A 21,435-nucleotide genomic window follows, 5' to 3' on the forward strand; every position below is an offset into this window, starting at 1 on the left:
TGACATAATTACAAGGAATAAAGCAAGACCGGTTGCTAAAGGCTACTCTCAACAGGAGGGTACACTACTACAAATATTAACTTGGAAACCGCTACTTAGATAGCGCTTTTTTCTAGGTGCTATACAAGTATGCTACTTACATAGCATTTTTCAAAAAAATGCTATTTAAGCTGTTAAAATAGAAATAAAAATTAAGAAAAAAAGTAAATTAAATTACTTGCATAGCGGTTTGGAGGGGAGTGCTACCAAAGAGTTGTGTTGCGTGACGTTCGTACAAACGCTATGTAAGAAACCATAATTTAAGTAATTAATTTTTATTTAATAATCCATTTAAAAAGTAGTGAAGCGTTTTTACAAATGCTATGCTAGCAGATGTATCCTAAATTTCTATTATTTTACTTTTAAATAATCAACTAAGTAAAAGAACCCTTTCTCTCTGTTCTTCGAAAGGCACAGAGGATTATCTACCCGAGCATCGACAAATTTACCTAATGATTTCTCTTTCTTCATGAACATTTCATCTCTGTATTGTGCTGATCTTGGTTTTGACTGGGTAATTGCAGTGTCATCTGGAGAGTGTCGATTAAAGAAGCTATGTGAAGTTTACAAATGGAGAAAAAAAAGAACAAGCTTCAATTTAATTTGTAAGTATCTCTGTATCAAGGTATTGACTGGGTTTAGTAACTTCGGGTTGTGAATTGGGTTCTTCTTAACTTCTTTGGTTTCTAATTCTAGGTTTTTAATTATATTGGGTTCATTTACTGGGTTCGATCCCTTTGACAAATTAACATAATTCATACATTTCTAATTTGTTTCATCACTTTTTATTTTCAACAAAATGTGTATTTTCAGGATATACAATTGAAAATTGAAAGTATTACATATATTGATTTTGATTATATGTAATTTTGTATGCTTACCCATAGTGGAAAATTTTGTATTTGTATTCTTAGTCTTATCTTTATTTGTGTAAACAGATGGGTTGCTTTGACTGTACCTAAGCCGATTAACAACTTTTCTAGGAGTATTTTGTATATAAATGTTAAATTTTTCTAGGTTATGCACGTTCTTTCCGGAACACAAGAACCTGTACCAATTTTTTTGCAATCCAGGTATTACACAGTTGTATCAATTGAAACGTGTTTTAATTAGATGGTTTGTTTGATTTTTGTGTTAATTATGCAGTTTTATGGTTTGTATTAAGTAGTGATTTTGTTTTTGTGTGATTATTATATACTGTTTAGTAATTATTAATTGAGTGATCACTGACATAAAATTATGGTGCAATAATTCTGGTACGTGATAGACTAAAAATTATGTTGTAAAGGATTTATGTGTGCTGAGTTGAATTACAAGTGCACAAACAACCAGTGATATAACTTTATGTTCATGAAGGGAAAATAGGCTCTGCTTTACTAGAAAAGCAAATTCTAATTGATTTAAAACATGTTGGATGATGCATGAATTCTGTCTTAAAAATCTACTTATCCCTGTTAATGTATGACTTATCTGCATTGCTTCTTGACAACCAATTTATTTATGAACTTTTAATATATATTTAAAACCTGCAATTCATATAGACATGATTGCTAAAGGCAGCCTAATAAAGATCATTCTAATGTATATTGTCTACCGTGTGTCTGCACTATATTAAATATATTGTTATGTAATGGTTTGCATTATGTGCCAAAATAATATTTGCTATTTTGCCTATGTAGTCAATGTAGTCTTTTATTGCTATGCTATGTTATTTTGTTAATGACTTAATATCTTATTTTGATGGTTAAAATCATAAAAATACAGGTGGGCTAATCATAAAAATACAGGTGGGCTAAGAAGCAAGGATACGGGGGTGCGGGGATGCGGGTGCCTAGTGCGGGGATACATTGATTCGGTAAATAAAATAATATGGGGATATTGTACATATATTTATTATAAATATATTATGAAATCTATTAACAAAACTAATAGTTTTATGCAAATTGCATCAAATACATCATATAAGCATCTATAAAACATGAATTTAATCTAAAATTACTTATATATGTAGTATAAATATTAAAAAATATGTATTTTAGTTGAGAATTTTTGAGAATTTTGAATATCGGAGTATCCCCAAGAATCCGAGTATCCGATACGGGGGTGCGTGAAAATACGGGGATTCGTTGGGTGACCGAAGAATCCCTTGCTTCCTAGCAGGTGGGTGATGTGCTTGTGTGTAAGTATCAGCAGGAAGGCAACACATTTAACTTAGTACTAAGGTACATTGATCTCTATGAGCACGAAGGCAACACATTAACTTAGTAATAAGGTACATTAATCTCCAAATACTCCTTCAAATTATTTATTTGAAGCTATTTATTATAATTACAAGAAACTATGGTAATTTGGATGAAACATACACACTCATATATGGGGGGGCAATTTAAAGACTTCTTTTAAGATAAATAAGGTTTTGGTCTCAGCAATACATGAATTAATAGAAATCTTGATTACAGAGGTGCGGCCTATATTTAATGACCTTGTACTAGTGATCATGGGAATGTCACTATCCTAGCTGATTTCAAGTTGCAGGTGCAGACTGTAGAGGAGAATGCGGAAAAGAGGAAGAAAAAGAAGTTACAAAAATATGTGGATGAAGTTTACAATTTGAGCTACTTGAAAACAAGCAGGTCCTTTGAGAATAATATATTGGGTCAGCTTACTCCTCCAGAGAAATTTGTAATTCTTTTCTATATTCATATTCATTGTAAATGTACTTGCTTTGCTTTAGATTTTTAATGTATGAAACTAATTAATGAGAAAATTTTGATTTGTAAGTACTAATATTGTTATGTAAGGTTCATGTAAGTAGTTGATTCTTTGAATTTATTTTAATTATATGAAAGTAATTTTAGATGATAGTATTCTAGTTTTTATTAGGATTGGATTTTCATAGCCAATTATTATTATATTTTTGAATTATATTATTTAAAAAATATTTTAGGTTATAAAATGATAAAAGAAATAATTTATTATTTTTAAAAAAAATGGAAATCTTGTATGGCGTTTATAAAAAGATATGCAAGTGATGTTTTTTGCAAGTGAAATGACTTGAATAGCGTTTGCAGATATGCTATTAAAGAAGTAGACGCACTTGGATATGGCTTACTTACGTAGCATTTTTAGAAGCGCTATTTAAGTAAATTAATTAGAGAGCGCCAAAATAAGCGTTATGCAAGTGCCTTTCACTTGCATAGCGTTGGCTTGTATAGCGTTTAAAAGCGCTATATAAGCTAATAAATAAGCGCTATGCAAGTTTAAATTTGTAGTAGTGGTATTGATTATAATGAAACATTTGCACCAGTTGTTAGATTAGAATCCATAAGGATCTTTTTGGCTTATGCTCCTCACAAGAAGTTTAAAGTCTTTCAAATGAATGTAAAATGTGCTTTTCTGAATGGAGAATTGGAAGAAGAGGTATATGTTGAACAACCTCCAGGCTTTGTAGATCCTAAATTTCCCAATCATGTTTACAAGCTTGAGAAAGCACTTTATGGCCCTAAGAAAGCTCTAAGAGCATGGTATGAGACCTTAGCTCAATTCCTTCTGGAAAGTGGATTTCACAGAAGCACAATTGACAAGACTTTATTCTACCTAAACCATGGAAAGGACTTACTTTTGGTACAAATATATGTTGATGATATCATATTTGGTTCTACTAATTCCAAACTGTGTGAGAAGTTTGCAAAGCTAATGCAGTCAAGATATTAAATGAGTATGATGGGAGAACTCAGCTATTTTCTGGGCCTTCAAGTCGAGCAAACTGAAGAAGGCACTTTTATCTGTCAATCCAAGTATACCAGAAGTTTACTGAATAAATTTGGAATGCAAGATTATTCAACTGCATCCACTCCCATGACCACTGCAACCAAGTTAGATAAGGATACTGATAAATCAGTAGATAGTACTAACTACGGAGGTATGATTGGCTCCTTACTCTATCTAACTGCAAGTAGACCTGATATCATGTATGCTACCTGTCTTTGTGTAAGATTTCAGGCTGATCCAAGAGAATCTCACTTATTAGCTATGAAAAGAATTTTCAAGTACCTTAAGGGTACAACTGATCTAGGTTTGCGGTATCCTAGGGAATCAGATTTCAAGCTAATTGGTTACTCAGATACAGATTTTACAGGATGCAAAATAGACAAGAAAAGCACTGGTGGAAGCTGCCAATTTCTTGGAGACAGATTGGTTTCTTGGTTTAGCAAGAAACAAAAGTCAATTTCCACATCAACTGCAGAAGCATAATATATTGCTGCAGGAAGCTGTTGTGCACAGATTCTTTAGGTGAAGAATCAGTTACTGGATTATGGGTTAGAATTTTCTAAAATCCCTATTTACTGTGATAATCAAAGTGCTATTGCTATGACAGGTAATCCAGTTCAACACTCAATGACAAAGCACATCAGCATTAGGTACCATTTCATAAGGGAACATGTGGATGAAGGTACAGTGGAATTGCATTTTGTTCCAACAGATCAACAAATATCAAATATCTTCACTAAACCACCATGTGAAGCTACTTTTATAAGATTGGTAAATGAACTTGAAATGATTTCAGGTTATTTCTCTAAATCTGCTTAGTTTTTATTCTCATGCATCAGACTTTATTATTAGTGTTTACTAGATTGTATTTTCCATATGTAATCTGTGCTTAATTTGAAAATTCATTAAATGCTGATTGCTATCTGATGTGGATTTATATACTCTACTAATTGTTTTGAATGTTCTGTGGCTATTCAATCCAATGAGGATAACTGTGCTAGATGCCGACCTAGTAGTCTTTAACATACTAGAAATCCTATGTTTGAATTAGTTGTTTATGTGGAAACTCATTAACACAAGCAGATTCTGATATTGAGCATAGTCAAGTTTACTTTGTATATCTTATTACTAAGTCACAAACTAGATTCTTGTTTCTTATCTGTCAAATTCTGATGTCAGTAAATCATTAGAATGAACTAAGTGCTGATAAGCCTCACTTATCAAAAGAAAAGACAAGAAAAGAAAAGAATAAAATCCAGGTACTCCTTTGAGATCTAGAGTAAAAATGTGGAAGGGAAGACCCAAGTGCATTGTTGGTATTAAGTAATATGCATTAGAAAAGCAAAAAAAATCTTGGTGACTTTTCACACTCTATGATTACTGGAGAAATACTCTGATAACATCATAAATTTTGATAAGAAGGCGTGACTCACTTACACTGAGAAGCCACTGTAAAAAGGAATTTCAAAAGATGCATGAAAGTTGAGGTGGGCTCATGCATAAATTCGTTCTATAGTAGACATCATGACTGATGACAGATTTTAAGCATTTTTCTGAGTTATGCCTTATTTCTAAAATGTACTAAAGTTGATCAGACTTTAATCTTTATCTGATATTTTGCTGAAAGCACACACTTTCACTCCATATGAATGATAAAAATTACTATGGTGATTAAATTATTTTTGACAAACAGTTAAGTATCATTTGCATAAATGCTGAGGACAAGTTCTGATGGAAGTTCTGATGATTAAACTCTGAAAAAAACAATTCAGTATTTGTATGAAGAATCACAGAAAAAGATATTCATTTTTTCAAGTACAGAAGCCATGTTTTGATGACTGATAAAATCTGATATAAGTTATGTTCTGATATTAAATCCTGATAGAATCTTTGATGCTGACGTGACATTTTTCTTTACTTGACTTATTTGTGGCAAAATCTGAAACAGTCATATTTAAATCAGAATAAATTTGGATGAAATAAAAACAGTCATAATCATTATGGGTTAGTGGTTAACTTGTATGTCCTGAAAAAATGCATGTGCACGGTAATTATTGCTTATTTTACGTGCCCATTAGCTCCTCTCTAGCCATTTATTGTCTGTTCACACTGTGCCAGGTGTAAAGTGTATATTATGCTTCAAAAATATAACTGTTGAGTGGAGAGAGTATATATATGGGAGTTAACAGATTTTATAATCTTTTACTTACCTTTCTAATTTTTATCTCTCTTATTATCTCTCTCTCTAATATTCTCTGAAGCGTTTTTTTCAGGACTTTTAACAAACACTTTGCAAACACTCTCCTTCTTACTTAATTTCTTCCAACGATGGCACCAAAAGATGTAATTTTCAATGGGGCTAAGTTTATTCCTAACAACTACTCTGTCATTCTTAGCAAGGCTGAAGCTCCATCGGAACCTCACTTCATTCAGGATTTTCTCGCTAATTCTGATATTGGGTACGCTCTGACCCAACCTGATGTAGTCTCTGGAACTCAAGTGCTGGAGTTCTGGAGAAGTGGAGTATATGATGATGGTGGTGCTCAAGGATCCCCAAGTATTATTTTTTCATCAGGGGAGAATGAGCATGTCATGATATTGGTCACGGTTCGACAAGCATTGCAGCTGCCTGAGAACTATGTTTACTTTACTGTTGAGGAGCCAGTTCTTCAACAAATCGGGTATGCTCTCATTAATCAAACAGATTTTGATTATGCAAGTGTTGTCTTAGGTTTTATTGGGGATAGGATGACAGAAGACAAAAATACTGTTCATTTTGCTAGATTCTGTCAGCTTATTTATAGTTTTTGTTATGATGATAAGGCTCAATCAGCTAGTGAATTAATTCCATCATTCAGACTAGCTAAAAGAGCTTTTAATGACTTATTATTTACTGATAATAAGAAGGCTGTGTTAAGACCCCTCCGAGTTCCTCTATCTGTCAAACAAGCCTTAATAATCTATGATCCAGTTAAATACACTGCATTATATCTTGATGTCCAACCATCAGAACCTCAACCATCAGCACCTACCACCTCTACACAAACACCTCAAACTTCTCAACCATCAGCTCAAACAACCAGACCTTCATCTTCTAAAACTTTTTAGAGGACAAAGTCTGTTCCTCAACCTCAACAAAAGAGAAGGAAGATGATTCTCAAAGATGAGTCTGAGAGTGAAGAGGAAATAATTGAAGCATGAGTTCATGCATCTGACCCTGTGATAATTGAAGCTGAGAATGTTACTTCTCAGAAAGAGAAAGCAGGTCAACGTTCTTATACTTTGAAAAGGAAATCTGTAAATTCTAATGCTGCTGAAGCAACTCCTTCATTGGCAAGGAGATTGAAGAAAATGAAGGCAAGGAGGTATTTGGCTAAGGCTATATCAGAAGATACTGAAGAAGCTGTGGAAGGGGATCAGAAATATCTGATCTCACAAGAACCAATTATCATTGAAGCCCTTCGAGCTCAAGCCAAAGACACTGCTAATGACACAGTAGTTACCCCTCATGTCTCTCATATTAAAGCTACAGATGGTGCTAAAGAATAAACTAATAATTCTGAAATAGATATTCATAATTTGAATATACCTGAAGTTCTTTTTCTAGAAGCTCCATCTACATCAAAGACACAAGTTCTGGAGATAAATTCTGCTGATCAGAATTTAGATGATGTTATTCCTGAATCTCCAGTTGCTTCACACACTGTTGAGCTATCAAAACAGAATGAGTCTTCTTCAGGTTCTGCTGACAGTGTTTCTGTTGAGACTCCAGTACCTACTCTGGGCAAGGAAGAATTGGTGAAGAAATTTGTTGAAAAGGAAGCACCTATTCCTTGGAAGGATACTCACAGAGGTGTTGAGTGGACCAAGAAGTGGAATAAATCAGATTTTATTCCATATTCTAAAGTTCTGACAGAGCATATTGCAAAAGCTGATAAGTTGCTCACAAATTCTGATTTCAAGACACAACTCAAGATCACAGCTCTGTCTACATAACATCTTCAAGGTCTACATACTGCTACTCATGAAAAGGTTGATACACTCAGAGAAAAAGCTGATAAGCTAGATCTATAGATCAAGCTTGACAAGAACATGTATATCATACCTATTTTTGAAAAAGTTGCAACCATTGAGAAAACTCAAGAGAAGCAATAGGCCTAACTTGCTGAGGTTCTGGCTAATGAAACTTCTCAGAAAGCTCAATTGGATAAAATCTAATCTTCAGTTGAACTTCTTCTTTCTCTCTTACTTCCTGATGATGCCAAAAAGGGGGAGAAGGTAGTTAAGTCCAAATGCTCACCTACTAAAGAACTGAAGAAAAATGATGATAAAGGTGATGATCAGGGAAACTCTGAAAAGAACAGAGGTCAAAGAAACGTTCAGGGAAAATCTTCTATTCAGAACAAGTCAAGTTCTGATGCTGTGAATGCTCAAATATTGAAGTCAAGTGGTGATAAGCAAAGTCTGATGACAAGTTCTGATATTGTGATTCAGTCAGGATCTGAAGACTCTCAGAAGTTCTTACAAACTCTGAAGTTAAAGGGGAAGCAGACAATGTGACGAAGGTGGGTGGAAGCGATGGATGGGTGAAACAAAGGGGAAAATGCAGGGAAAAGATTGGATTTGAATTGAGGATCATTTTAATGGTTGTTTGCGGCTAAATGAGTGAGAGTTGAGGGTGGTCAGAGAGGTTTGACGAGGGAGAGATTAAAGGAAGAGAGGCCAAGAATTAAGGATGTGAGGGTGGTCTCTGATGCTTTTGCCAGTCGGTGGTTCGCCGGAAAGAATGGTGAGGGAGGAGTGAGGTGACGGAAAGATGAGGGTATTTTGGTAATTTGATAATAAAATAAAAAATAGATATTGTCGAGGTTTTAAGGCAATGTAAAAGGTTATATTTGGGAAGGTATTGGAAAGGTATTTTGTTTTATTAAAATTGGTGTTGTTGGCATAATTTATGTATACATATTGTATTTAGAGGGTATTCTAGAATATATTAAGATGTGACATAAGAGTGTTTGTGGGTTAATTTGAGATTTGTTAGTGAGTAGTAAATAGCGGGAAATCATATTAGTTTTACGATAAATTAATTTCATTATTCGAAAGTAGAGTAAAATTTAATTGCAAAGTGAATCGAAGATTTGGTATCGAAAAGGATGGTTATTATTTAATAAAGCTATTTTATTAGCACAAATATAAATAGATAATTATAATTAATTTTAAATTAGTGAATATGGAAAATGATTAGTATATGCTAAAGGAACATTATTAAATTTTATTAAAATATGAACTGAAATGTTTGTTCAATTTTTATAATAATTTTTCAAAGTGTAATTATTGATCTAGTAGTCAATATTTATGAATTATTATACTATTAAATAAAAATAGTATAAGAATTCGGGGTTTAATTATTTTGTAGTGAAATATTGTGCGGATTATTATTTTTAGAATTTCTCCACGATAGAAGTATTTAAGTAGGAAAAGGTGAGATTTCTTGAGCAGTGAGCTAATAAATGAAAATATGGCAAGTTTTATCTCCTCCCTTTCCTAATTTTGATGTTGGTAATTGTTGTGCCTGTTTTAATTTAAAATTTACAAGTTTATTATTTAAGCTTTATTCGCGATTATATTTAACACCAAACGCGTTCCCTCGTTCGAGACACCCGGTTAAAATGCTTTATTTATATTGACCAAATAAATTTATTTCCTTATGTGACTATCCCTATTGGTCAGGACAATTTTTTTATTTTCTATTGATGGACATAAATTTCTATGTTCGTCTAATTTATTTCAAAGTCTTAAATCGATTTATTATCTGGATCAATTTTTTAATTTCTATCAAGTTTTGAAATAATAATTTATCAATTCATTAAACATTTCCAAGTCTCATGATTGATAAATCGATTACTTATTCTACGTTTATTTTTTTCACATATATATACTCGTCAATGTGGGGTTTGACCTCCGATTATATATATATATATATATATATATATATATATATATATATATATATATATAATTAAAGTTATATGGAGTCCACCGTTTAATTCGAGTCCTCGGAGTCCATCTATATTTTGCAAATAAAATATTTCTTAAAACATGTTATTTTGCAAAACATGTTTCACAAATATCATTATTTCAATAAAATTATGCAAATCTCATACATTTACAAGTACAATATATTTGTTCTGCAACATGAGCATTTATGTTCTAGAAACTAAACGTATTTTGTAAAATAATATATTTTGTAATGTTATACTTGTAAAATGTATACAATGTGCAAGATTTTCAAAAAATAATGGACTGCATATAACTTAACTTTCCCTCTCTATATATACATGAGTGATATAACCATTCTTTATGATCAAAATTATTTTATTTTATTTACAGTTTTAACAGTCAAGAATCGGTTTGACTAGTACCGCTTACTAGTGTTTAGTCAATTGATATTTTATTTTTTAATAAATATTTATCATTGATCCAACCGTATAGATATCAATATATATGTATGTATATATATATATAAATACATACATATATATTAGTGGTATAACCAAAGTTTTAGATGAAAATTATTTTATTTGGTTTGTCCTTTTAACATTTAAATATGAGCTTGATTAATACCACTAACTAGTGCTAAGTCCCATATTGATGTTTCGATTTTCATAAAAATATTTAGGAATGATCCAACCGTATTGATGTCAAGATCCATTATAATAGTGATATGACAAAATTTTCAGAAAAAAAATAAATTAAATTGGTTTCTATTTTAACAGTCAAAGTGGTGACAAGTACATTTCACTACTAGAGAAAAGTCAATAGACATCACCCTTTTAACATCAGTCGAAAAAATTCAACCCGATGTTAAAGATATGTTTTTACATAATATTTTTAAATGACCGATTACTAAAAGTATTTTTTTCAAAAATATAACCCTATATTTCGCATCGGTTGTGTTTTAACTGATGTTAAACACTAACTTTCACATCGGTCATTTTAGGACCGTTGTGAAAGTTTGGTATTCGCATTGGTCCTTAACTAACCAATGTCCATGTTAAAATTTAAAAAAAAATAAAAAAATAGAAGGCCGGGAATAAAAGGAAAGAATGTTAAAAATAACAAATTTTTGGTGCAAAATACTGAAAATACCCATTTTGGTAATGTTGTGCTGAAAATACCGGGTTGGATACCCGTTTGCCATTTGGGTATCCTGTTTTGTACTAGATACCCATTTGTCAAATGGGAATCCGTTTTTTTTCTTTTTTATGTGATACGCATTCGCCAAATGCCTATCCCAATGGTAATATCCAAAGTAGAAATGCGTATCTTTAATAATTTTCTTACATACCCAATTCTCAAATGCGTATTACACTTACCCAATTTCAAAATGCGTAATCAAAACGGTATTTTGAGCATATTTTTTGAAAATGGGTATTTTGAGCAAATTGAACCCGAAAAATGCCAAATATTTTCCCCGTTTCCCACATATTCCCCCATTTCTTTTTCTCTGTTTCCCCGCAGTTTTTCTCTCTTCTCACCAGATATACATCTCTCTCCTGCCCCCCTCTTCTCTCTATCTCATCCCTTAACATCACTCCCTATCTCTTTCCATCGTTGTTACCATCAATCAAGCCTTAATCGAGCAATTGAGTTTTAATATGTTCTACATACAACCCTAATCGAACAGAATCAAGCCATAATCAAGCTGTAGTCGAGTCAACCAATAGAGCCCTGATTTGTAAGTATTCATCATATTTGTTTTTCTTTTTTCTTTTTGTTTTTTAATTGAGCCCTAATTTATAAGTATTTTTCAGATCTTGTTTCTCATCTCCTTGTACCCGCTTCTCATCTCCTTCTCAGATTTTGTAAGTCTTCGATTACACTTTTCATTTAATTAATTTTTTCATATATTTTTTGAATATATTTTTTGAATGTTTAAGCATGGTTGTAGTACGATACATGAATGTATTTTACTTGTATGTATTTTGAAGGGGTTAAGGTTAAAATTATACTTCATATTTTAAGGGGTTTAGTGCGACTTTGTGTGTTTTACTCGTTTATGATATTGGAGATAAAGGTGAAAGATGGAAGTGGTCTAGGCTGGATGTGACACTTAGACATTGGTGGAATGAAGCATCACTTAGAGTTTCAGAAGCTCTTAGAGTGATTGCTACTGTTTTATACCAAGAAAGTTACTGTGAATTAATTTTACTGAAGCTTTGTGTTCTAATGATACATGTTTTTAGTGTCTCTTGTAGGGACAATTTAATTTCCAAGGGATTCAAACTATAGCTGTAAGGTACTTGGTGAATTAACATCTGAATGAATAGGATAACAATGTAGAACCTTTTTTTTTAATTCTATTACAGTTGCCCAAATTTATTTAGCAGCCGCATTTTTGTTGAAAATTTAATACATAGGATGCTATGTGGCGACCTATTTTTATTGAAGTGTTCAGTCATTTAGGTTTGTGAACCATTAAACTTTTCGATAAACCACAACTAGTTTATTTATTAATCACTTGCTCACCAATAATGTATCCAATGGAAGCAGAGTAGTACCAGCTATAGTTGGAGAAAGAATAAGAATTTTCGACAGATTTTTGACGGAAGGACATAAGTACTCAGAAGCTGTATTAGCAAGTAAATAAAACAAAAAAACAAGCCAGAGGAGAAGAAGGGAACAGCCCAACACAGGGAACTACCCACAGCTGCAGTAAAAGATTTCAAGGCAGTTTATATAACCTTTTGGCTTGCATGATTTGTTTGATATAATGTATACGCACTTGGACTGATAATCAGTGTAGTTGTGCAGACCAGAGCAGCCATCATCTTGGACAAGGAGATTTGAAGATTGTGTGAGAACTGCAGGTAGAGATGGACCAAAAGCCCGGGCCCGAAAATCTGGCCCGACCCGATCCGGTCAAAGCCCGGTCAAAGCCCGGCCCGGTACCGGCCCGGGCTTCGGGCCTCGACGGGCCCTATATTTTTAGGCAAAGCCCGGCCCGGCCCTGTTAAAAGCTTAGGCTTCGACCCGGCCTGGCCCGATTAAAAGCCCGAAAAAGACCGGTAATAATCTAATTATTCTAATATATTTATAAATTCACATTTACTATAAATATAAATAATACTTTAAACACATATATATATATATTTACATATTTGTGATTAATAATATTATTTATATACTTTGTTGCATAAATATTGAAAGAAGATATAATAAGTATACTATATATATTGTTAAGTTGTTTAACACACACACTACTGTTTAAAGAAACAAACACAAGAAATATAGACGATATACGCTTAAGTCCGTTTTATTAATCTGCAAGTGATTACATATATATGGAAAATACACAAACAAGGAAACTAGTAGCAAAATACCAGGACTACGTGATAACAGACTCACCTAAAACTACTCTTATTCAACCGTTATCCAAAACAAACACCTAAAAGATCTCCACGACCAATTGACTGCATAAAACAGGCTGGACCCGGACTCAGACTTGCAGATCGAACAAAAACAAAACAAGATTATTAAATGTAAAGCCCACAAACTTAGATTAAAGGCCCAACAAGCTCTCCCTTAATCTAAAGTTTGTCCCTGTTGTTCTACACTGCTGTATCAACACCCAGAAGCTTTCTCATCCTTTCAAACTTAATAGTAGTGAGAGCCTTTGTAAGACAGTCTGCTCGTTGTTCTTCTGTACGAACGTGCTTGACAAGAATCTCCCCCTTCTCAACACATTCCCTGATAAAGTGAAACCGTATATCTATGTGCTTGCTCCTACCATGAAAGATAGGGTTTTTTGCCAAATCTATAGCAGATTTGTTATCAATGTAGATCGTCACAGGGCCAACTTCTTTTCCCGTAATCTGCCCTAAGAGTTTTTTCAACCAGATAGCTTGACATGCAGCCGCCGTGGCTGCCATGAACTCAGCCTCACAAGAAGAGAGAGCCACGCAGCGCTGCTTCTGGGAGACCCAAGCAATCAGTCCTTCATTGAGATAAAAAGCCATCCCTCCTGTGCTTTTTCTATCCTCAACATTACCACCTAAGTCGCTATCTGAATAGCCTGACAGGATATTGTTCTTACTGTCTTTAGTGTACGTCAGACCAAAATCAATAGTGCCCTTCACGTATCTCAGCACACGTTTTGCTGCATTCTGATGTAAAGTAGTTGGTTTCTCCATGAAATGACTAATGATCCCAACAGAGTAAGCCAAATCAGGTCGTGTATGCACAAGATACCGCAAACCACCTATCAGACTTTTATATTCAGTTGCATCAACTGGAATACCCCCTTCATCTTTATGTATTATTTCTTTTGGATCCATAGGATATTTAGTAGAGTTACACTCAAGCATACCAAATTTTTCGAGTAGCTTTCTGGCGTATCCTGCTTGCTTTAACCGAATAAAACCATCACCTTGCATCACTTCAATTCCCAAATAATAAGTCAATTTTCCCAAATCACTCATGTCAAATATTTTCCCCATTTGCTCCTTGAATTCCTTGATAATTTTCTGACTCGAGCCAGTAACCAATAAGTCATCCACGTATATAGCCACAATAAGCACATCACCACCAATCACCCTTGTGTAAACAGCCTGTTCATACGGGCATCTGCTGAAGCCAATCTCTTCTAGTACTTTATTCAACTTTGAATACCATGCTCGCGGTGCCTGCCTAAGTCCGTATAATGCCTTTAGAAGTTTATACACCAGGTGCTCTTTCCCCCTCTTCACAAATCCCTCCGGCTGTGTGACATAAACCTCCTCAAGAATCTCGCCATTCAAAAAAGCTGTTTTAACATCCAAGTGATGTACTTCCCAAGTGTTTTTGGCAGCAAGAGCAAGAAGCAAACGTATGGTTTCAAGGCGAGTCACCGGTGCAAATACCTCATCAAAATCCACTCCCTGTTTCTGAACATAGCCTTTAGCCACGATTCTGGCCTTATGTTTGATGACATTTCCATTGGCATCCCTTTTAATTTTATAAACCCACTTCAGGTCGATTGGTTTTCGTCCTCGGGGCAGCTTTACCAATTCCCACGTGCCATTCCTTTCAACTGCTTCGATTTCTTGTTTCATTGCTCTTTTCCATTTTTCTTCTTGTGCTGCTTGCTTATAATTCATTGGCTCATCGATTCCCATTACCATCAACTCCTCCTCAGCCAGCTCGATGGGCTTAGTGTCGTTGTAGATGTCACTCAAGAGTCTTACTTGTCTGGGGTGACTTTCTGTTTCAGCACTTGATGCAGAGAATTCTAACAGAGAGTTAGAGGAGCCCGAGCTAATACTATTATTTTCCAACGTATTCTGATCACCTGTACTTGCACTGTCAGCCGTACCATCAGTTGCTCCATTTTCAGACACTAAATCAGTGGTAAGCACCAGAAAATTGTTTGAGTCTCTTGCTTGTGTCACAGATTCATGGCTCCAGTCCCATGATTTTCCTTCTTCAAACACTAGGTCTCGAGTTACACAAACTGACTTTGTTTTTGGATCGAACACTCTGTGAGCCTTAGTACCAGGCTCCTTTCCTAGATATATCACCTTTTTACTTCGATTATCTAGCTTCTTTAATCCTGCATTAGGGACTCTCATATGGGCTAGACACCCAAATACGCGGAGGTGATCGATAAATGGCTTTGTACCAGACCAGGCTTCATATGGTGTCACCCCTTCAACAGCTCGAGTGGGGAGCCTGTTTAGCAAATATATGGCATGGAGTATGGCTTCCCCCCAGAAATATAATGGCAGCTCCTTCTCTTTCAGTAAACAGCGAGCCATTTCGATCATTGTGCAATTTCGTCGCTCAACAATGCCGTTTTGTTGCGGTGAATAAGGTGCAGTGAGCAGACGTTTAATCCCAACCTCTTCACAATATTGATTAAACTCTTTGGAAACGAACTCTCCCCCTCTATCGGTTCTGAACGTCCCAATTCTTTTTTCTGGGCTGTTCTCAACCAAAACTCGAAATTTTTTGAAAGCATCAAAGGCCTCATTTTTATTTTTCAACAGATATGCCCACATTACTCTAGTAAAGTCATCAACAATGAGAAATATATACATGTTCCGTCCAGATGTATTTGGCGAGATTGGCCCACACAGATCGCCATATATCAACTCCAACGCTTTTTTCGTGTGAAACTCAGTCTGCTGTGGGAACCCTTTCTTTGCTTGTTTAGACAAAAGGCACCCTGCACATACCTCATTTGGTTGAGTGATTTTAGGTAACCCAATAACCATACTTGTCGTTGACATTGTTACAAGAGCTTTAAAGTTGACGTGCCCCAAACGTGAATGCCACAACCAATTTTTATCCTCAATCTTTGTTAGCAGACACCTCTGTTCAGCAGTTCGTAAAATCGTCTTGTACAACCTGTTCCTTGAGCGCTTTACTTTCAACAGCAAATTCCCTTTCATATCACGTATCCAAAGGCAGTCTCCATTAAGAATCACCTTGTGTCCGTCCTCGGAGAGCTGTCCCAAACTTATAATGTTGCTGTGTAGTGAGGGAATATAGTAGACCTCCTTTAGCATTCTGGTTTCCCCATTGTTACACTGTAGAGTAATTGAGCCCTTTCCTTTTATGTACACAACGGAGTTGTCACCAAACTTCACCTTCCCAGCTATACTCTCATCCAATTCGTTAAATATGTCTCGCTGACCCGACATGTGGTTACTAGCTCCATTATCTAGATACCACAAGTTGGATTCCACCACTTTCTTATCAGTTCCGAAACCAAGCTTTGGAATCACCTTTTCCTCATTTATTAGCATCAAGTCTACCTCGTCTTCTTCCTTTCTCATCATAAGCAGAGCTGGTTCTTCGTCTGGTACTTGGGCAATAAGTGCTTCTTCTTTCGCTTCTCTGTCTCGCCTTGGTTTTTTGCATTCCGCAGCAAAATGTCCATAGGCGCTGCAGTTAAAACATCGCACTTTGCTTTTGTCCTTCACCCAACGCATACTGTCCTTGCCTCGATAGCGTTGTCCTGATGGATTATCTGTTCTGTTCGACCTCCTTAGCCACTCTTCCCTGGTCAACAGCAACTTACTTTCTTCCTTTTCCCTTTTGTTCCACTCTTCTTCAGTAAGGAGTAATTGTTGTCCACTGTTATCAGACTGTCCTCGTAGTCGTTCTTCATGTGCTTTCAAGGAACCCACCGTCTCCTCAATTGTCATCTTCTCAATATCTCCAAATTGCTCTATTGTCGAAGCAATTTGAAGGAATTTCGTAGGCACAGATCTAAGCAATTTCTTCACCACATATGATTCAGCCACACTCTCTCCAAGTGCTCGTATATTGGTCACTAAACCATTCATTTTCAGGCAGAACTCATCCAGTGAGTCCGTATCCTTCATGTTCATCGATTCAAACTCAGCTTTAAGGGTTTGAATCCTTGCCTTCTTGGCACGATCTGCTCCCTGGCATAACGTTTTTACAGCCTCCCAAGCTTCCTTAGCAGTTTCCTTTTCTGCCAGTGTTAACAAGATATCCTCAGGGACGCTCTGATAGATAGCCGCCAAGGCTATCTTGTCCGTCTTGTCTTCGACCGTTGTCTTTGACCCCTCTGCATCTATAGCCACCCAAACACCATGGGCTTGCATATAAACTTTCATCTTCATAGCCCACACTGTATAATTCTCTCTTGTCAGCATAGGAAAACTCAGGCTTATCGTACCGTCCTTACACTTTCCTGTATCTGTTGACGACATTCTGGGCATGTACTTGGGCATGCGCTAATTCACCAAAGCTCTGATACCAGAATGTTAAGTTGTTTAACACACACACTACTGTTTAAAGAAACAAACACAAGAAATATAGACGATATACGCTTAAGTCCGTTTTATTAATCTGCAAGTGATTACATATATATGGAAAATACACAAACAAGGAAACTAGTAGCAAAATACCAGGACTACGTGATAACAGACTCACCTAAAACTACTCTTATTCAACCGTTAACCAAAACAAACACCTAAAAGATCTCCACGACCAATTGACTGCATAAAACAAGCTGGACCCGGACTCAGACTTGCAGATCGAACAAAAACAAAACAAGATTATTAAATGTAAAGCCCACAAACTTAGATTAAAGGCCCAACATATATTTGGATATCATTGTTATCATAACAATGATAAAACATATTGTTTTATAAATATGTTTATTTTTTGCCGAACTTAAATGTTTTCAATGAAATAATGTTTTTATAAAATATTCCATATAAACTTATACATTTTTACGATGATCTAGTTGTAGTCTGCAGGTGATGTTTAATTGGAAAAAGCATATAAGTTGGTAGTTAAATAACACGACAATAATAAAATGAAGTATGTATTAGAGAAGAGAGGCAGTTTCATGGTATTGATGAGAGAAAAAATTAAAGTGCTAAAGTTAGGATTTAAAGCAGTCCGTGGATTATGGAAAATAACTTAGTGTGGTTTGGGGAAGTATTAATTTTGATAATATCTCAAATCACAATAATCTTCATAGAATTATTGTACAATGAGACAAAGTAGATGAGGGAGGTGCAAAGGATTTAAAGGTGGCGTCAAAATCCAACTTTATTTTTTGGCATTTGGCATTTTTAATTGCACTGAGACCTAGAGGTGTATTTTGTAATATGGTAGAAAGTATGTGGTTGCATTAATTCCTTGTTATATTAACTAGCTTTTCTTTTTAACATGTACTAGTCAACTCTTTTTAATGAGTTCCCTTGTTAATAAGCAGCATTTATAGGTTTATGGTTTGATACAAATCAGAATATTTATTTCTTCATGGTTTTATTATTAAATATGACTTCTTTATGGCAGTGCAGTGGTGTAATTGGATTTTTGATCTGTTCAACTGATGGCAAACCTGTGTATTTTAGGAACCCTGCAAACCGTATTGAGATGTTAGATGGAGCCCTTAATTATAGGTGGGAACTTAGGTTCTACAATTCTGAGGTAATAACATCCTTGGCTCAGATTTTCTGTCTGGTTTATCTTGTTCAATATTTTTCTAAACTCTTATACTACTAGTTCATATATTCTGGCAAGTTATTTTGCTTTGCGCATTATTCTTCAGTGGGAATATTTTAAATAGTCAACTATGCAGGGGCAGGACATTAGTTTGAAACAGTTCCTTTTAATCTTTTCCCCTTATTTTAGTCGTTATAAATATCCAAATACACGGTGAAACATTAGTCTGTAGCTTGGTCTGATGTACTTGTTTACCACTATTTGTTTAAGCCAATGTCAGGCTACTGTCCCTCCAAATTTTGCTCTAAAATGTCTGGTTTCAACATTCCTAGATGTCATGATTTGCAATACTAAAGGAGTGTTAGATTAATGTTTTCTATAAGTTTTATGCCTCAGATTTAACAGTATTGTTAAAATAATATAAGCTAAACTTATTTTATAATATTAATTATCTAGAATGTTCTTGAAATATCTACTTTAGTCTTTTGAGTTCAAGTCCTTTGAGCTCTTGTCTTTTGAGTTCATGTCTCTTTGCTTTTCATGTTCCTAGAGAGTTACTAAATTTATTAAGGTGCATGTACTAGAAACTTTCTAGGAGGTTCCATGTAGTCCTATAAATAGGACAATCTTCCAAGCTTTGTGATCATCAAAAAGTTTATCAAATCATTTGAGTGAAATACTTTTGTGAGTTTATTATATTTCTTTTGTGTGAGTAAGTTGTGTGGATTATTGAGAACAAGTTTCTTCTCTTTAATCTCCAACATTGTTATACACTTAAATTCCTACAAAGTGGTATCAAGAGCAAGGTTAAGAGATGGCTTCCAACAACAACATGTTGCAACCTCAACTTCCTCGTTTGACGGGAAAGAATTACAACCAATGGAGCATCCAAATGAAGGTTTTATATGGCTCTCAAGATCTTTGGGAAATTGTGGAGAATGGATATGAAGAACCGGAGAATCAAACAAATCTCTCAACACAACAATTAAACACTTTGAAGGAGAATCGAAAGAAAGACAAAAAGGCTCTCTACTTTATTTATCAAGCGGTGGATGAAGTAATTTTTGAGAGGATTTCAACGGCGTCAACATCAAAGGAGGCATGGGACATCCTCAACAAGGCATACAAGGGTGAAGAAAAAGTCAAAATGGTAAGGCTTCAAGCTCTAAGAGGTGAATTTGATTCACTAAATATGAAGGAAAGTGAAACGGTGGAGGAATATTATAATCGAACAATTTCGATTGTTAATCAACTTCGTGTAAATGGTGAAGATATTACGGATAGAAGAGTCTTGGAAAAAATTCTTCGTAGCATGACTCGAAAATTTGAGCATGTTGTTGTGGCTATTGAAGAATCAAAGGATATGAATACTTTCTCTCTTGAAGAATTGTTGGGCTCACTACAATCTCACGAACTCCGCATCAAACAATTTGACTCATCTCCTTCCGAGCAAGCTTTTCAAGTTCAAGATACTAATCGTGGTGGTTTTAGAGGAAGAGGTGGAAGAGGATCATTTCGTGGTCGAGGACAAGGAAGAGGAAAGGTGCCAAGTGAAACTTCTAGCACATATCAAAGAGGAAGAGGAAGAGCTCGTGGAGGTTACAATGGAAGAGGAAGAGGTAATTCTTTTAATTTTCAATGCCATTATTGTCATAAAAATGGGCATATGAAAAAAGATTGTTATAAAAGGATTAATGATGAAAAAGATGAATCAAATTTTCTACATGAAAATGTTGAGGAGAAAGATGAAAGTATGCTTCTTGTTAGTAATGTTCAAGAAGAATCTCTTGAAGATGTTTGGTATATCGATAGTGGTTGTAGTAACCACATGACCGGAAATAAAAATTGCTTTGTGAATTTTGATGAAAGTGTCCAACGAGAAGTCAAGACGGGTGACAACAAAAGGCTCATTGTCAAAGGTTGTGGGGATATTCCAATCCGAACAAAGCAAGGTACAAACTACATCTCTAATGTCTACTATGTACCCGATCTTAAACATAATCTTTTAAGTGTTGGGCAACTTACAAGAAAGGGACATCATGTGAATTTTAAAGATGATTTTTGTGTGATCAAAGATAAAAATGGTGTTCTTGTTGCAAGAGTCAAGATGACATCAACTAAAATGTTTCCATTGAAAATTCAAAGTGAGTCTCTTCCATGTTTTGCTAATATTGTGAATGACAAGTCTTGGCTTTGGCATCTTCGATATAATCACTTGAGTTTTAGCACTCTATCAAAGATATGTAAAGGTCATATGGTGAGAGGCATTCCAAATATTCAAAGGCAAGATCAAGTATGTGAAGATTGTATTTTTGGCAAGCATCATCGAGATCCATTTCCAAAAGAGAAGGCATGGCGAGCTAAAAAACCATTGGAATTGGTACATTCGGATTTATGTGGACCTATGCGCATAAACTCTATTGGAGGTAGCCGCTATTTTCTCACTTTTATTGATGATTATAGTCGCAAGATGTGGATTTATTTTCTCAAAGAAAAATCTCAAGTATTTGAAACATTTAAAGTTTTTAAAGCATATGTGGAGAAAGAAAGTGGTTATTCTTTAAAGACACTACGATCCGATCGTGGTGGTGAATATATGTCCCAAGAATTTGGAAGTTTTTTGAAGAAGCATGGCATTCGTCATCAACTAAC

General features: G+C 34.9%; 2 long non-coding RNA genes across 6 annotated transcripts; both read left to right on the forward strand.

Moving 5' to 3' along the window:
• The first annotated feature begins 350 nt into the window (after nt 1–350).
• On the forward strand, nt 351–2,903 carry LOC141674147 (uncharacterized). 4 transcript variants are annotated; one of them, XR_012555836.1, is made up of 4 exons: nt 354–644; nt 1,057–1,112; nt 1,804–1,894; nt 2,200–2,903. It is a non-coding gene; the product is annotated as an uncharacterized LOC141674147 (long non-coding RNA). The 4 variants fall into 4 exon arrangements; XR_012555837.1 differs by having other exon boundaries at nt 351–644; nt 978–1,112; nt 1,804–2,903; XR_012555834.1 differs by having other exon boundaries at nt 355–644; nt 1,804–2,903.
• Nucleotides 2,904–11,280: 8,377 nt separating this feature from the next.
• On the forward strand, nt 11,281–19,185 carry LOC141671560 (uncharacterized). Of its 2 annotated transcripts, none has more exons than XR_012555171.1 (3): nt 11,281–11,548; nt 11,625–11,675; nt 18,634–19,185. It is a non-coding gene; the product is annotated as an uncharacterized LOC141671560 (long non-coding RNA). The 2 variants fall into 2 exon arrangements; XR_012555172.1 differs by having other exon boundaries at nt 18,639–19,185.
• The last annotated feature ends 2,250 nt before the right edge of the window (nt 19,186–21,435 follow it).

Source organism: Apium graveolens, chromosome 7 (genome assembly GCF_009905375.1).
Source record: "Apium graveolens cultivar Ventura chromosome 7, ASM990537v1, whole genome shotgun sequence".
Lineage (NCBI taxonomy): Eukaryota > Viridiplantae > Streptophyta > Magnoliopsida > Apiales > Apiaceae > Apium > Apium graveolens.